This window comes from Cardiocondyla obscurior, linkage group LG01 (assembly GCF_019399895.1).
Source record: "Cardiocondyla obscurior isolate alpha-2009 linkage group LG01, Cobs3.1, whole genome shotgun sequence".
In the NCBI taxonomy this organism is placed as follows: Eukaryota; Metazoa; Arthropoda; class Insecta; order Hymenoptera; family Formicidae; genus Cardiocondyla; species Cardiocondyla obscurior.
Genome location: NC_091864.1, coordinates 9256340 through 9273716, shown reverse-complemented (window position 1 = coordinate 9273716; position 17377 = coordinate 9256340). Strand labels below are relative to the sequence as shown.

General features: G+C 50.4%; 1 protein-coding gene and 1 long non-coding RNA gene across 12 annotated transcripts in view; one reads left to right on the top strand and one right to left on the bottom strand.

The window, feature by feature from the left end:
* The window catches only part of Eph (Eph receptor tyrosine kinase), a 92865-nt gene that overhangs the window by 73010 nt on the left and 2478 nt on the right, over nucleotides 1-17377 (bottom strand). For all 11 annotated transcript variants that reach the window (XR_011545696.1, XM_070656282.1, XM_070656313.1 and 8 more), the window contains exon 2: nucleotides 12443-14012. The gene's annotated coding sequence lies outside the window, so the exon portion shown is untranslated. The remainder of the gene's footprint in view (nucleotides 1-12442; nucleotides 14013-17377) is intronic.
* LOC139102790 (uncharacterized) lies at nucleotides 15253-17233 on the top strand. Its single transcript, XR_011545773.1, has 3 exons — nucleotides 15253-15375; nucleotides 16524-16565; nucleotides 16774-17233. It is a non-coding gene; the product is annotated as an uncharacterized lncRNA (long non-coding RNA).

Sequence of the window (17377 nt, the reverse complement as noted above, 5' to 3'; positions counted from 1 at the left end):
ATAGGCGAGGGATGAGAGTACCGTTACCGCGATAAGGCGACAAAAGCGTACTCTATAACAACCGACCAGCGCGATGTGTATTTTCCTTTCATTCCCGTTCGTACGATTCGCGAGGTCTGAATTATTAATCTTTTATGAAAGCCGTCGACAGTGGCCGCGATCATCGGAAGCGCATTCGAACTTGTTAGACGCCGCGGAAAAAAGGTCGAAGCGGCAGAAGAGGAAGGAAATAAAAAGGAGCGCACCTAGAAGGGAAACTGCGGCTTTTTTTATTTTTTAAATCCCTTTGGACATCGATTTAACCCACTTTGCTTTGCACGGACAGGCCTCGGATGAAACAAACAAAAAAATGCTGACAGCCGCGCGATCGATCTAATGAATCTGATTTCTTCTCACGAGCCGCTTCCTCCTCTTTCTCTCGCGCCTTATCTTTCGCAATGTTAATGATAATAAACTCGATAAGACCTCAGTTACTTTGCAATGCCGCGGTTCTCAGTATTAATAATGCCGCGATGCGCGATACAAAAAGTTGAGTCACCGCTTCTGAGAAAACTCGCGGCAATGAGATATCAATCTACAACAGCTTCGTGTCGATACCCGGCTCGTTGCGCCGGGAATCGTTCCCGAACCATTGTTTGACGGGATAAAGCTAACGATAAATCTACCGCCTGACGAATTCTAATTGAAAATACCTCGTATCGCGATTTATGCGCGAGTGCACTCTTACTTTATTTGCGGAACAATATCATTGCAATCCTCTTAGGAGAAATCATTAACACTTGGAGAACAATGTAAAAATTGCATGCATTTATACAGATAACTTATGCAGACGCCGTGGAAAGCCATCATCTTATGTTCTAAGCCTAGCGGTTGGCTCGTAATTTTTATTAAACGCTTGTCTAGACGTTCTTATTAAATTGTACGATTACCGAAAAATAAAGTACATTTTTATGAAGCAAATTCGACAGTGTTTAAAGAGAAAGAGAGAGAAAAAAAAAGTACAGCCGGAAATGTGAGAGTACATTAACGTCGGGGCGGTTAAAATCGCGCGCGCGATCGATAATCGCTACATATCCCGCGTGTGTGTTAACCGATGCTTTTATATAACGGCGTTACATAGCGTTTGTTCTCAGCGGGAGAGCGTTACATGGCGCAATCCACCCCACGAGCTCTCCAAATCGCGCGGACAAATTGACCCGCCCTCTCTTTATTTCCGATCGGCTTTTACACGAGCGGACAACGGCTTTCAATGCGAAGAGGTGCCGGCTCGGTGGTGTCGTCTCCGAAAGAGAGAGACCCCAGGTGTCCCACGTCGAGGCGCAAATGGCCTCGGACGCGATACGTACAGATGCACACAGCCGCACTTCGGGGCCGGCATCTCTCTCTCTATCTATCTATCTCGCTCTTACTCGGGATCCCTTTCTCTCTCTGTCTCTATCTCTTTCTCTCTCCGAGCGGCGACGTCGATATTCCCGTACGGTGCACGAGCATCCCATTGACAAAGGAAAACTATCCGCTTTGCCGAGTTTGTGCGTTAAACGGTGCTTCCTCACACGCCACCGGCCGCTGGGCAGGTGACGGACTGCGCCGATTAGTTAAACACCGTGAAATTTCACCAAAATCGCCCCGGCACTCTCCTCAAAAGGCTCCCGCCACGACGCTCTCTTTCCGAGTGCGCACCAATCGCGCGGGCCGTTTATTCCGACTCGGTGCTTTTTCATCAGCCGCACATAGCCCCAACGATCATTGAATTCTATATATCCCAGTATATCGCGCGGATCTCTTTTATCAAAATAAAAATGAATATCTGACGCAGGCGATATATCGCTCGATTAATCACAAACAAAAACGAAAAATTAAAGTCAGAATTATGAGAAATTTTCCCGAAACATCTTGTTCGCGAATTTATTATCGGAGAAAGAATTTATTAAAACTTTTGCTAATTTCTTTTTTTTTTTAAATACACGTAATAAAATAACATTAATAAATAATTTAGTATTAAAATCAAATGCAGAGAGAAAAGAGGAGAAATAATAGACACGTTATTGCACGCGATTTATTAAAAGGAGTTGGATCCATTGCGCTCGCAAAGGGAGGAGCCTCCGTCCTCTGATTACCAGGTGGAATTTCATAATGAACGGTATCTTTGCCGATCCCCGGTCGTTTGTTCGCCGTTTCGGAATCCCGTCGCAGCTGCGCGCGCTCGCACGTCAAATATTTAGCCAAGGATTCTCCCGAGGCGGTGGAGACCTCGGTAGGTCCGGCCGAGGAGACGGGAAAAGAGGGATCGAAATAAAGAAAAAGATAGGAGGGAAAATTGACACACGTTACACATCAAACGCGCGCGATCGTAAAAAAAAAAAAAAAAGAAGAAGAACGAGAACGGGACGTCGAAAGCCTTTGGATCCTTCCGCGCTCCTTTCAGCCCTGCAAACTAGGATCTAGCGAGCGAATAAAGGATCCCGAGCAAACATACTCGCGGCGAGCTCGGGGTCGCCCGGTGTCGTAAGGATCGATTAACGTGCCGTTTGATCCGTAAATTTACACATCCGCCGGAGCTTACGGAGCAAAGAGAGCGGCGGACGTCTCGCGGAATAGGAAGCGACCGGTGAGATAAGCGTGATTCTTCCGCTGACAACGGGAGCCTCGGCTCCTTCTTCCCGTCGATCGCGCAAAATATAATCCCGGCCGTTCGCGATCTCACGTGAAAAAATGCCCCCGCCGATGCGAATCCCGGGCTTGAGCGGATCCTCTTACGGCAAATATTTACGCGCGAAATTACAGGGTATTAAGATGCGCGAGAGTAAATTGGAGGCTCGTCCTCGACTATCACGGGCGCGCTTTGCGACCCTTTTTTTCGAAAATCGCGTGTCTAAGAGCGAGCGAGAAGAGGGACCGGGGAGGAAAGACGGGAGGAATGTCGAGGAACTGCCCAGAAAAGGTACGAAAATTAATCGCAGGTGCCCGCTGGACGACGGGGAGGTAGAGATTAACCTCGACCCGAATCTCTCGATCTTCTCGACGAGATAACCGTCCGCGCGCGCGAGCGAACGGCCAGGAGACGGCGGGGGAGAAGGGGAGAGCACTAGTTCTAACGGTTTCTACCATCTCGCGTGGCCACGTCCCTCTCGCGCGGAATCCTCCATCAAAATGCGGCACGCTGTCGTCGTTCTTCAATATCTATTTGCCACTGAACAGTTAGGCCGGCCGGCTATTGGCAGCTCGCTACTATTAACCATAGGCGGCATAAATAGGCGGCCGTTTAAATCTTTCCGGTTCAACGGGTGCGCCCGAGCGTTATGTACTCGCGGCGCTCTTTTTGGAAAATTCAGCATGCTACGGGCGCGCCTTCGCGATAAAACTTTAACGCTCGAAAGCTACGGTTCACGTAAAGATGCCAAGCCGGACGCGTGATTTATGACGGCCGGGCCTAATGCCGCGCGTTCGTAATCGCGATTAACAGGTCGATAAGCCGGTAACATCGAGACGTTTAATTATTTTGCAACGTTTCTTTATATTCTTATTTAAAACGGAGAGGCTTTATACTCGCAAGTATGAAGGGTTCGAACGCGTTTAAATCTCGCAGGAGTAATTATCTGTATCTGGGCCTCGGCATAGTGATATTAATCACCGTTTCCACAATATTTGGCACGGATATTTTGCGGGCGCGGGGAGACATTTCGAGTTTAATCACCTCCGCGTCGCGGTGGCGTTACGCGAAACGAGTCGCCGCGTATGTTCAAACGCGAAAATACTTCTGCCGTGCGCGACGTATAGAAAACGCGGCGTACCACGGCAGGCACGGGCATCTGTATGCATGCGTGCGTGGCAAGAACAGGTAGGGATAATCCGGTCCTGTGCCTGCACGCGCTCGCGCGAGTGCAACGTCGGCGCATTCCCGGCGAGGAGAAGCAACCCGGGCGGAACACAATGGACCGAAAACCGGAAAGAGGTACGCCCACTTCCCAAAAAATGGCCCGTCGCTGGTAAAGGAAAAAAAAAAAGAAAAAAAAAGAGAAAAAAAAACGCGGCCATATGCGCGACGCAAAACGCGCGTAAGAAAGACTCAGTAGAAAGGGCTACGAGCATTGGCTAGATTCCCATGAAATTCGAGCAGCGGACGGACGGAGGCGAAACTCTTCCATTCAACACCGGGCCGTCAACAAGAAAATAAACCTAGATCCATCACCCCTCTCAGCGAACGAAATCCTGGTAATTATCGCCGGTAATTTGTCGCGCTGGGTACTTCCCGTTGACGTCGGGTTTTTTTTTCAGAAAACACGGCTCTTCCGGCTATCCTCCGCTCGTCATTAATAAGTTGTGCGTATCCTATTACCGTTTTCCACATAAGGTGCCTCCTGCCATCGCGCAATTTTGCCGTTCATTCTTAATTTCATTATTAGGCAGTATCGAATTAACGCCAATATTTGTAAGTGACAGTTTTATCGAGCGGGATTCGAGGTAATATATTTTAGGCGAACAAATTTTCAGAATGAAGTAAGTTCCTTTCCGTAAGATTTATTGTTGCTCGCGGACTTGAGGTATTCCCGAAATTTTATCCATCGCGAAATGATGCCGGAGGGGATTAAAATGTAAAAGAGGATCGCACCGTTACGTGCGTGGTGCGAAGGGCCGCGAATGATATCGATAATCGGAGCCAGACTTCTCCATTCGTCGCGACGGCTGCCACATTTATCTCCTCCCGTGACAGTGCGAAATTTATTCTTCACCTACCAGCCAAAGGAGCTCTCCCCCTCTAGAACCGCTATCGAATAATAATGCAACGCAAGGCTCTCCCTGAATCGGCGATCGGATCTTCGTTTCGACGAGAACGAGAGAGAGAGAGAGAGAGAGATCGAGAGTCGAATATTTTTTCGCCGGATTTATCGTGAGATCGTTATTTTTCGTCTCTTATTTAAGAGAAAGATAAAACCGACTCTTAATTTATCACCGTCGGGTCTTCCGAGTCTACTTTCATTTCCTCCTTAATTCGATTTAACTGCGTTTTTCCCATCGTACTTGAGAAAAAATAAAATAAAATAAACAATTATTTAAAGATAAAAAAAATTATCGAAAACAATTTCTTGATTGAAAGGTGTCCTAAAAAAAAAAATTGCCAGAACTCGACGCGGCTCGCAGTCGTCTATTCTACGCCCAGGCGTAAATGCGTCCTCACAATGCTTTTGATCACCAGTGATCGTTATTAAAGGGATGCGCGTGTCGATCGTTAAAGCGGAAAGCCAAAGCGGCCACGTGGACACAATGAAGCGGCGCTTACCCTCGCGAGAAATTCATGAGCGAAAAGAAGAAACACCGTCTCTCCCCGCCCGTCGATCTCGCCTGGGTGACGAATGACTCTTTCGCAAAGGCGATAACGATCGCTTTATCTGCCGGTGATCATCGGCGCGAGAGAAAGTGCGATAAATGAGGGAGACAGGAGGCGGTTTATCAAGAATAAAATAAAATAAAAAAAATTTTTTTTTTTAATTAAAAAAAAAATTGAAGATAACGCTTGCCGACACTCGTTGCCGTAATGTATGTAAATGCAAGCCGGCGAAAATCCGCTCATAAAGCGGCCGCGCGTCGAACAATTAGGTCGACGAAAGCATTTGTCTCGCGACCAGATTTCGCAAATTAAATATTGAGCAAGAAATATCGGCGTCATCGAAAGGTGGGCCGCCCAAACGTTTTAATTAAATCGACCGTCATTGACAAACCGTCCGCGAGCTCCTAATAATTTCACCGTCGACTTTGCATCCGAGAGTGCATACGTACGCTACGCGCAGGTATGTATATACGTGCACACGGATACGTGACCAAGCGATAAGCTTCTTATAGATATCTAGGTGGGGAGACCTTTCACCCCGTGGCGCGCGGTGTCGCGATATCCACGGGGAGTTTCGCAACCCAACGGCGCGAGTTATACTGTCGTAATTATTATTGCTATATCACACAGGTGCTCTCGACCAGGCTCCCGATCGCGGTATCCCCGTTGAATCGATCGCCGTCGTTGCACCGCCGATCTCCGGCGATATCGCAGTCCGGCGCGCGGACGACGGACAAACGCGACGGTAACTCACGCCCCGCGAGCGTTTCGACACGCCATATATAAAGGCGGAAAAATTAACGTCCCCTTCCTTCTCTTTCCACTCTCGTAACTGCGCGAGTGAAGCTCGCGAATAAATCAAAATTACGTAAGAGCCCTGGCTCTTTCTTCCACCGACTCGTCGTCGTCTTTCTCTCTACGGTACGTCGGATCGTTAACAACTTACGCGCGCGCGACGGGGACACGCACCGGGTGCGTTTTGTAAGAGAAATTTGATATCGGTAGTGAACATTAAGAAAAATCGTGCGCTTAAACTCCCGCCGGGAGTATCGAGATAATCGCGTTAATCTTCGAGCGCGGTCACGACGAAAACACTTTGCTTTGGAGACGAGGAGCTCGCCGTCGGTCTTTCTAACGGGATTTATTAATTCCAGGGAGATAATTATCAATTCCGCCGTCGCTTGCGCAAGCGAATGTGTCCGATACAAGGCAGTAAGTCTATCCTGTGGCAGATGTCACGGAAGTATGCAAATAGCCGAGGGGCCATTAAAAATTCCGGTAGCCGCTCGGGAATCTAGTGTCGCTCATAATTTGTAGGCCGAGGAGCGCGAAGACGCGGTTCGGAAATATGTCGGGCTTCTCGTCGACTCTCTCGTAAGCAGATAAAGGTGACGTTTCTATTCGTCTCGTTTAAACGGCCGTGAAGAAATCCCCGGTATCAATCATCCGCGCGGATCCAACGATCCCCGGCGCGCACCGAGATCTACGCGAGCGGCCGTGACGTACGATTTTAAACGACCGGGGATTAGCAACGTATCAGGGACGTAATTAATCGTTCGAGCGGTATCTGATGACTGTAACAAATGCGCGGACGAGCGCAGATAATGCACAATATTAAATTGTAACCGCGCTCGATAATTTCTTTCTCTTAAAGTCCGCTTGCGCCTTTGGCAAGTCGCAATCGCTAGAAGTTGGCTTTTCTCTCTATTTAAAAAGGAGAACGTAGAGATTTTATTTTGCTGCTCGTATTCCTGCCGCTTTTTCGCTTATATACTTCGTGCCGCGACGGTGACTCTAGACTGAATTTTTATCATTTTGTATTTTTTTTTTTTTTTTAAAGATAAAAACATTATCTCAAAAGTTACGCGGGCGGTTCACCGCGGATATTCACGCGAGATATTTTCAGAGAAAAGTCCCCGTTAAGATATTACAAAATATTCATTAGTGAACGGGAGGCGCGATTATTATTTTTTATTTTCGCAGACGGTAAGATATTGTTGAGATAGGGTGAGAGGGACAGCGGTGCTGGGGTCTTCATAAATATAAATAACCGGACGATGGTCGAGGGACCGGCTGACTCGGAAAATTGAATTTTCACGCGAGCACGCCCGTCGGAAACGGCCCGGCGCGACGACGCGACGATCTCGGAGATTCTATCTCGGCTCGTAAGCATTTTCCGCGTCCGGTCGAAATGGGAACCCGCGAAACACAGTAATATCCCCGGAGAGATGCGCGCCCGCGCACACAATGCGGCGCCCGACGTGCACCGCTCTCGTCGGTCGCCGGCCACCAGGTAACCCTAGATCCCAGATGAGCGAGCGAGATTACACGCGGTTGCAGCAGGACCTGTCGGCGTGGCCGGACACGTGAGCCGAGATTATAATCGGCCGACTCGTCCATGACGACGCATTTCAAGGTTTTGTGGAACTTCCTTAATGCCTAGCGTAATCCCGGATTGTTTCGGGATTGTCGAAAAACCGCTGTTATTTCGTGGATTTGCTCGAGCCATTCAGAGGCTCAAGCTGGGAAACGTGACAGATAGAGGCAAAGCGATAATGTCCCCGTAATATTAAATAATACTTAAATTCACGGGTATAATAAATTAAAGTCTCGTAACGAGCGTAATTTTCGGCTTGAAGAGCTGCGAGAGTATCGAGAGGCGGGTTTGGGTCTTTATAATTCCGCGTCGTTCTTTGCGGGCTCTCTCCGGAATGTTTGACAAGTTCGCTAAGGTGACTAGATATTGGCGCGCATGCCGAAGGTATGCAGGTTTTCAAAGGACGAGCCAGGTGGTTGCACTACTTTCACTACGTCTGCGAGTCCGCGGTGGGCGCGCTCGATCGAGCGGACGACGCGAGGCGACGCGCGTTTTCACAGGGCCGACGAGAATCGCTTTGTAACACTTTCACGATGCAATTACACCAGCGGCGAGCGCGCTCGAGCGAGAACGTACGTGCGAGAACGGGTAAAGTCAGCACGTCGCGAGCGAACGCGCGCGGACGCCAACGGACAGGGACGCGCCAGGCGTCTCTAATAATACCAGTAATCATAATTAATTGCTTCGATCCTCGCCTCGCCAGTGAGCCTGGGATTGATCTCAAGAACGCGCAGTAAAGTGCACCCAACTCTCCGACGCCTAGAAACCGACCCCGTCCACAGTTCGTGCGCGCGCAAAGTTAAAAATAACATTTTTATCCGCCTCGCGGTGGATGCTGAAAAGTCCACGCGTATCTGCGAAACTATTCCGCGATGTAGAATCGGCCGGCGATAGATTCAGCGGCAATCGTTCATTCTAATCTCCGATCATGTCGTTAATCCTTTCCATTAAAGTAAAATAAGGGGGAGAAGGGGGTAATATTTCGGATAACGTTTCGCCCCGGGTGCTCCAGAGATGCCCTGCGGGGTCTCTTGACAGCTGAGGCTTAAGTTTCATTAATTTCCACCAGAGATTCGCCCCCGGGAGCGCGCATAAGTGTGCACGAACGCGAAGCGAGACGAGAGGAGAGGAGATACGCAAAGGGGGAGGGCGACGCGATATCGCAGCGGGGCTTGCGATCGTTTTCGTCTAACGGTTCGCCGGCGATTATCGGGCGAGATCTCGTCGACCGGATAGCGCCACGAGCTCGGAGACAAACATCGGGGATCCGTTCTCACGTTGCCGAGCGACGTTTTCCTTCGTCCATCTCTCTCTTTCTCTCTCTTTCTTTCTTTTGCCGACGAGACGGCGACTGTTGCGCTCGTAGACGGGCGTCCCTCGAACGAGACGAAAAAAGATACGGGACAAATTAGCGGTCTTTATATCATGCGCGGTAAATTGAAGCTAATCGCGGTTAAAAAAAAGGGGACAACGCCGAAAATGGAATTACGTCCCTAATGACGGAAGCGGGTCGATCCACTTATGAAATTGCGCGAGCCCACGTCGCCGTGAACGCGAGGGGACCGACGTGGGACACGGAAGCAAGGCGCCGCGGGTGTCTATACCCCACGTGCACGCGCGATTAACCCGCTAATGCACTTCGAGGTCTAAAGTCATCTTGACTTTCGTATAATTATACCGCCGCGCGTACAGCTTAAAATATATATTTTCCGCCGAAAGCTCGAGTTTATCAGACCGCGACGTGCCGAGCGCGGATTCTTCGCTTCGATATTGAACGGAAGGAAATATTGGTATTTAAATTTTATGAAGCGGAGATCGACACGCACGTTAGGTATACACGCGCGAGTAAACTGTAAAATAATCTTCGCGATCGAGGGGACAATTGGAGCGAAAATTGTGACACGCGGTGCGTGCTCGGAGTTGCGAAATGCGACGTGGCGTTTGCACTTTGTTTTATTAATCTCGTTTCCTTGCGATTTAAAGGCGCTCGCGGATCGCGGACGGGGGAAGGGGAAGGGGGGAAGCGATTCGGTCGTTACCAAATCGATTATACGATTATATCGGCGAAACGAGGCCACCGCCGCTACTTCAACACGCGCCCGCGAGCCCAGCGCGGGATACTGTTTTGAAACTGTCGTGTTTTACGAACGCGCGAGAACACGATATTGCACGCGAGCCGCTAAATGTTACGAGCATAATGGTTAATAGACGGGTTAATGGTTAATAAACTAGGCTGTCGTTATTTTGCGTGCCGCGCATACTTTCTCTGTTTAGCCCCTCGGCGGCCCAGGATTATTTTGTAAAACGAGAAGAGCATTTTGCTGCGGGCATGTTAAATAATTACACGTTTTCCATCGCCACATGGCGTTTCCCCTCTGTGAAGCTGAAATTTTATCAATGCAAAAGTACAGAAAAGGCTGCTTTCGCGCGCGGCGTTTAAGTATTCCGAAAACACCCGCGTCGATAATTACAAAAAATAAAAAATAAAAAAAAAAACTTGGATAATGAATTCGCACGGAGAGAAAAAAAAATAAAAAAATAAAAAACAAGCCGCTCGACGTTTGTACATGTTTGTGCTGCTTTTTCAGGACATGATTCGGATTCAAGAGAACAGCTGCGACGGCTAATCTTCGTCCGTGCGTGTGTGTTCGGTTATACGATATAAATTTTATCGGGGCTCCCAGCCGCTCTAATTCCCCAAACAGCGTTCGTGATTTTAAGGGACATGTACGCGAATTTTGGAATGAAGCGCCGCACACGTTCCCGCGCGCGGTCGTCAGTGGAAAAACATTGTCACATCGATTTCGATAACGTTCGCGCCGCGCTCCGCAAACGCGGGGTATAAACGCTCCCGCGGATTCGCGTTACCTGACCGCGGCCAACAACAGGTAGAAAAGCGAAGGCTCGCCCAGTTCTTTTTTTTTTTTTTTTTTTTTTTTTATCCAACGGCTGAAGAATTACCGCGGCTCCTATCGGGTTGAACGTCCACCGCGCGATAACGATCGGCTCGCCCGCCAACACATTTCGTGATGCGATCACGTTACGAAAATTCATTTCCCCACCGACCGATCTCTCGAGTATTTACGGCCGTTTTCTGCGTCTATTACGTAGATTTATTGGGATTTAAGCCGGTCAACAATTTTCAATCGATACCGAGGCCCCGGGACGCGCGGCGTGAATCACTCAAGTCAAATTTATCACGCGTTTATATCTCACTCGCGACACCGTGATTCATTTCGAAGCGTCGAAGATGAACGGAGTAAAGCTTTGATAAATAAATAAAAATAGACGTACATAACACCGACATTAATTTATTTATTGAACGCGGTGGGACTGGCCTGCCTGCCTGCCTTTCTGGTTTTCGGATATCAGATAATCCGATATCGATTATAGATTAAAAAAAAAAAAAGGGAAGGGTACGATAACGGCGGCGAAAGAAAATCACCGATAGCGTTTGCTTGACCCTAATCACGAGGAAGATACGGAGCGGCAGGAGGAGGAACACCCGCAGAAAAAAATTAGCTCGAGAGCGACCTCGAGTGGCGGAACCGTTTTGACATTTGACGGATTACGTAACGGAACGAGGAAGAAAATCCCATCGGCGCGGGGGGAGAGGGAAGCAAGCGATACGATCCGTCGCGGCGAGTGTTTGCTCGCGTAAAATATTTGCGCGCAGAGTCGTGCTCAAACACGTCCTGTCCCGCCGGTTTTCGTCGCGTATTTGCGCATCAAGGCGGCGCGCGAAAAACTCACCGCGCGATCTCTCTCGTTCGACGGACACTAAGAGAAAAATATAGCCCTGGCCCATAATTTTATGACATTTTCAATTGTAAATATAGTTGATTAAAGTAATCGTAAAATTACGACTGTGGTCAAAAGCGAGTGTATCTTTCTAAATATATTATATATTTTTTTTTTACACGGCGCACTCGATTATCTGTGTATATTCATAAGCGTCGCATCGTTGGGTGACCTTCAGCATCCCCGATCACCCCGAAAATCTCCTCGCTCAGTCACGACGATCGACGACCACTCCTTTTCCGCTCGAACGATTTCACGTTAACAAAAAAACTTCAAAACATTGGATCCTCGCTCGAGCGAGCGCCGACCTTCGCTCGGCTTTGGCTACTTTATTTTCGAGAAAACCGAGCATTAACTCGGCGTTTTCAACCCGTTAGAAAACTGCAGCCTCGGGAGAACCGCGAGCAGTCGACGGTAGTGTCGAGTATTAATTGCCAGTTATCGCAGTAATCAAGATTGAAGCTCGCGCGGAAGAACGCATCGGCTCGATCGGACAGAACTCGCGAAGAAGCGGAAAGTTTTTCGAAGGCATCCCGAGAAGGATCTCGAGAGTTCATTAAACGCATTCCTCCGGGCGCAGGCGAGGCGCCTCCGTTTTACGGCTTTTTCAATTTCGCGTGATAATCGCGCGTAAAAGGAACGCTCGAGTCCAGCGAACAAGCGGCAAGCGGATTAACGCCTTTCACCGTGATACCGATCGTTAATACCTCGCCGTTACGCGGGTCCCTGTCGCGAGCCTGTCTCGCTAACGGTAGGATGCAGTTTACGCGAAGTCTTTTCTATCCGCGAGCTTGCATATTAGCGCTTCGGGTTATCGCGATACTCCCGTTTTCCGACCGACGCCGGCTAAAGCGAGCTCCGTCTCGACATGGAGCGAGGCGCTCGCAAGTTGCCCGGGAAAAAGTATGATATTTCGAATGAGAGATTTGAGAACTCACCTAAGGCTCTATTCGGCTCTGGATCCGCGAACAGCCGCCGTGTAGTCGCACCGCGCTGACGGTGCTCCTCCCGCTGCTTCAGCACTTGGCACACACACACACACACCACGCGAGTAGCCCCCGGCGCACGAAGAAAGGGGCACAGCGCGGTCACGACGTCGGCGGGACGTCGACGATCAACGGAATGGGGGGAGGCGGGGGAGGGCGACGATCGCGCGCGGGACGTCGCTTGGACTCCCTCAGAAGGGCCTCGGCGTGCGGTGCCGACGCGATTTCGCCGTGCCGCTCGTCACGGTCGATAGAGGTGCACGGACGAAAGCAAGCGCCATTTTATCCCGTGCACTCGCGGCAACGCGAAAGGTGGACGGACGGCGCGCGGTGCACCGCGGGGCGGGGAGGGAGAGCGTCCGCGCTCCTCTCTCGCGCTGTCTCTCGCCGTCTTTCTTGCTCTCGTGCTCTTTCTCTCTCTCTCTTCTCTTTCTCGCTCTCTCCCTCGCGCGCCACTCGGCACAGACGCGAATCGCGGCGCGTACGATCACCCGTAAAACTCACCCGAGGACAGTCCGCGGAGAACGACACGGTTGCTTCCCGACGCGCACTGGATGGATTATCATCACTTTCACACTGGTTGGCCGGCCTCGCGCGGACGCCAGCTCGCAATATACTTCACGCGGGACACCCTCCGGCGGCGCCCGCTCCGATGGAATTCCGACGAAAACAGAAACGCTGTCCCGCGCGGCGTTCTTGTTTAGCGGCTCGCGTGGTTTTTTTCCCTCGCCGCAGTCCGCTCGGTCTCTCCTTCTTCCTGGCCGTTCCTTTCTCCCTCTCTCCCTCTCTGTCTTCTGGTTTTTGTTCGGTTTCTGTTTCGCGAGACGCGAGCTAGAGACGACGCCAAGCGCGGAGGCATCCGTCCTGCGCAACGAACAGATACGAACTGAGCGGCCAGCGGCAGCGCCGTACGCTATGAAACGGTGGCGCCACTAACGGCGAGGTCGCTCGGCTGGTTCTTCCATATACCGCTATTCGGCCGTCTTACCGCAGCGCGACCATCGTTCCGAGCTGCACCCTCGGCCGCGCGCCGGCCATTTTCTCTTCTCTTCTCTTCTCCGCAGCGTTCTCGCACTTTCCTCTGCTTTCCCTCTCTCTTCTGACGATGAGCTCCGGGGTGCGCTCGACCCCGGATACGCGTCGTCGTCGAAACGGCGTCGCGACGCTTGTTACCGCGACAGTCCACGGTCGCGGTGCGTACACGGCGAAAGGCTATTTCGCGAGATAGCGACGCGAGAGAGTACGCCGAGGTCATTGATTTTTTGAGCCCGTCAAGTGTAATCCGCGCACATGCGCGCTGACGGCGTGACATCGCGGCCGTTGCGGTCGGCCCTCTCGGTGCCGCCGCTCATCCGGAATGTCCCAGGTCGCGCGCGGGGATCCCTGACGACTTTCGCCGTCGGCGATCCTCTCTCCCTCGTACCGGCGCGCAAAATCCGCTCGAGTTTCCGCCACGACGACACCCCCTCGTTCCCCTCTCGCGCGAGATTGCTTCTTCCTCCTGGCGAGACCTTTTCCGTACCTGTAAATGCGAAAACGACAGATTGACAACGTAAAAGCGATCTACAGGTTTCAATTAAATTCTGTTAAAATAAAGAAGTAAATATAAGAGGTAGGTAAGTACTCTTGTAAATGATAAATACAAATAAATAATTGAACTGACGGTTAAATAATTAACGACGGTGGACTGGTGGTTCGAGACGTCCCAGACGTCGTCCCAGACTGATCTCTCCAATCTCTCATCTCGCGGAGTCAAACGGCGGGAATCGCGTTCTATATTTAAATCGCGTGGAGTTTGCATTCCGGGCGAAAAAAAAGTCGCAGGAGGGGAAAGCGAGCGCGATGTTATCGCGAGTCCTGCTTATCCGCGCGATCCTGTCGACAGCGTTATCTCCTCTGTGGATTTCGGTTGACTTTTGCCAAAAAAAAAAAAAGTCTCCGCAGCTCTTTCTCGTCGCTTTTTGCACGGGCGGGATTAGATTGTCAACCGCGTGAAAAATGGGAAGCCGTCCCAGCGCATAATGGGAAGATGCGAAATTTCGATCGTCGGGGGGCCTGCCGTCGTTTGCCCTTTCGCCGCGAGCCGCGACTAAATTACAATTTCCCGATAACGGAAAGATTAGCGATCTCCGGCCGATCCGGGCTGGACACGTGCATTCGTCGGGCGCGCCGGAAGCATTAAATTATTTGCCATAATTGCGGCAGATACAGCGGGGAAAGTTGTAATCGTCGCGAGCGAGTTATGGTTATTAGGGGCTCGTAAACGACGGATAGTGATAGCCCGCGCGATCGATACGAGTATCGAGAAAAGACATAAGGTAGCCGCGACGGAATCGCGAGCGCCGGAGATTGATGACGGCTGCAACATGCGCTGCACGTTACATAAATAACGCGGATGTATCGGTGATTGATAACGCCCCCGAGATAATCCGTATGAAAAATCCGCCGACGCGGCGATAAGGCGCTTGCTCGATTTTAGATCGCCTCACTTTGTTTCGAGCTGAACTCTGCTATCGGAGACTACGAGAGGTTAAAATAAAGAAAATCTTTCTTCGTAACCTATTTTAATGATTTGCGTGAAACGTATCGCAAAAGATGTACACCGCCTTTTCGAAATCGTTTTCGTCTTTGAAAATATAATCGATGCAAGTAATTTATCGAGAAAGAGAGAGAGAAAGAGAGAAAAGCGAGAGCTAGGAAAAATAACAAGCGGCAGATTAATTTCCGCGAGCGCTCTTTCGCGCAAGACGGTGGTTTATTAACGCGGATAGTGAGGCGATCAGTCTCGGACGTGCGTTTTTCCGCGGCCGCAATCTCAGGGAATTGGACCCACGGAAATTATACCGGCTTCGACCTGGAGAGCTCCTCTTTCGTAGGCCGAGAAGGTAATCGTTCGTGATCGATCGAGATCGGCCCCTTCGCCGTTACGTGCGGTTGCGAGCCGCGGTGTGTGTCGGCGCGTCCCGCCGGCGAACAGACAGACGGACGGACGGACAGCTATTTCCGCATGACATCACACCGCCCGCATTTAGGGAGCACCACGATTTTCTATTTTCTCGACGGCCCGTCGACACTGGTGGCCCGCAAAGACCCGGCCTCGCCGAGATGCGTCCCGATCAGTTTTTATTGCCCTCCTCCCCCCTTCCGCCCCCGCTCTCGTCCGCTCTGCCCTGATGACTTCCTCCCGACGACACGCACTCGCCGCTTGAAGCGACGTTCTTCCCACCCTGTGTCCTCCTCCTTCTCGGAAGTCTATAATCATTTACCGCTGTTAGGAAATTCCTAATTTAGTGCTGCGCGAGATTGCGGGTTTTTAGTTACGCCGCGATAATGCCAAACGTTGGATTAGATTGGCCTCAGTTAGCGTCGTTACTCACTTCTGCCGTGCCGTATCCGCGACGTCCTCTCTCTTTTTCTTTTCTTTCTTTTTTCTCGCTTCTGTCATCGACTCATATTTTACAAAATAAATACCTAAGAAGGATCACGCTTTTGAGATATGATTAATCAAAGTCGCCCGCGACGTTTCCGCGGGATTCGGCAGGTTAAACTTAAGTGACGCGGGCGAGGTTTGTCCCGTTAACGCCGATCTAATCCCGAGCAACGTTCACCGGCTCACGTTCTCTTAATCGAGAAATAATTACACGAATTTGTCGGGGCGACCACTGTCGTTCGCTCAGAAGATTCGTGCGCGTCCGCGCGTCATCGTGCCGCTTCTCCAGGTTTTTTTCCTCGACCGAAACAATGGATTCGACGTCGAGACAAAGGAGCTGCTCTACTCTCTCTCTCGTCCGGTTTCCTTCGGTACCGTACGACCGGCGCTAACTCGGTTAGCCATTCGTTAGCGAGATTAGAAGATTTCGCAAAAGTCAGTCGCGGCTCAAACGAGCCGCGGCGGCTCGATTCGCTGGCGAAACCAGCCTGGCAATTAGCTCGAAAAAGCGAATAAATATTAAAATGAAAACCGCGGACCGTGCCGTGTGTCGAAAATGTATAAATATTAATCCATACTTTTTTTTTCCTTTTTTTCCCACAGACTGCAGCTCGCATCGTCCAGAATTAGTGATCAATCGCGCAGGTGAGACAAAGTGAATGTTATTAGATTTAAGATCGACCGGTTCTGGGGCGCTCCGTGCGCGCGCGTTAATGTCAAGTCGAGTTACGTCGTCGCCTCTCCGAGAAAAATCACGGCGGCCGCGGTAATTTATTAAGTTGCGTCGCGCGAGTCTGTCTGTTCGCGCGGTTTCTCCCGCATTAATCTCCATCGTTTACACCTCGGAATTCAGCGATCGAGCGAGGCTGATTGCTCAACCCGCGGCGGCCCGAGTTGCGCCGGCTGCCGACCATCCGAGACGATCTATCGGCTGTGTTCCCTCTCGATATAGACGATGGGGTCCAATCCGCGGACCGCGGAAGAGGATTTCTGCGCGAGCGATTCCGTAACGACCGATTACGCCCCTCTTGGCATCCGTCGGCGCCCTTACGCGTCGCAATCCTCATTCATCGTTACGACATCGGCCCTCGGACAAGCGTTTGTTCCTTGCAGACTCGTCGAGAACTCCTCGGACTTTGCCGAAATCCGCAGCATTTTTTCACGATTTTTCGTACTTCCGGGGACTGCAAAGTAAAAAGAAAATGTATACTACGACCTCCATTGGCCTTTTTACAGCAATAACGGTAAAAAAAAAAGGGAAACTAATTTATTGTAAGAAAAAATAATAAAGTCACCTGGCGCTACCCGTTCAACTGTTTGGTTATTTTTGACCTGTCCCTTTCACGGATCTTCGTCCAAAAAAAAAAAAATTATTTCACCAATTTTTCTCGCAGCGGTTCCTTCCTTTTTGAAAGCTGACATTTTTACATGTGGAGGCTGCTCCTTCAGACGTGTTC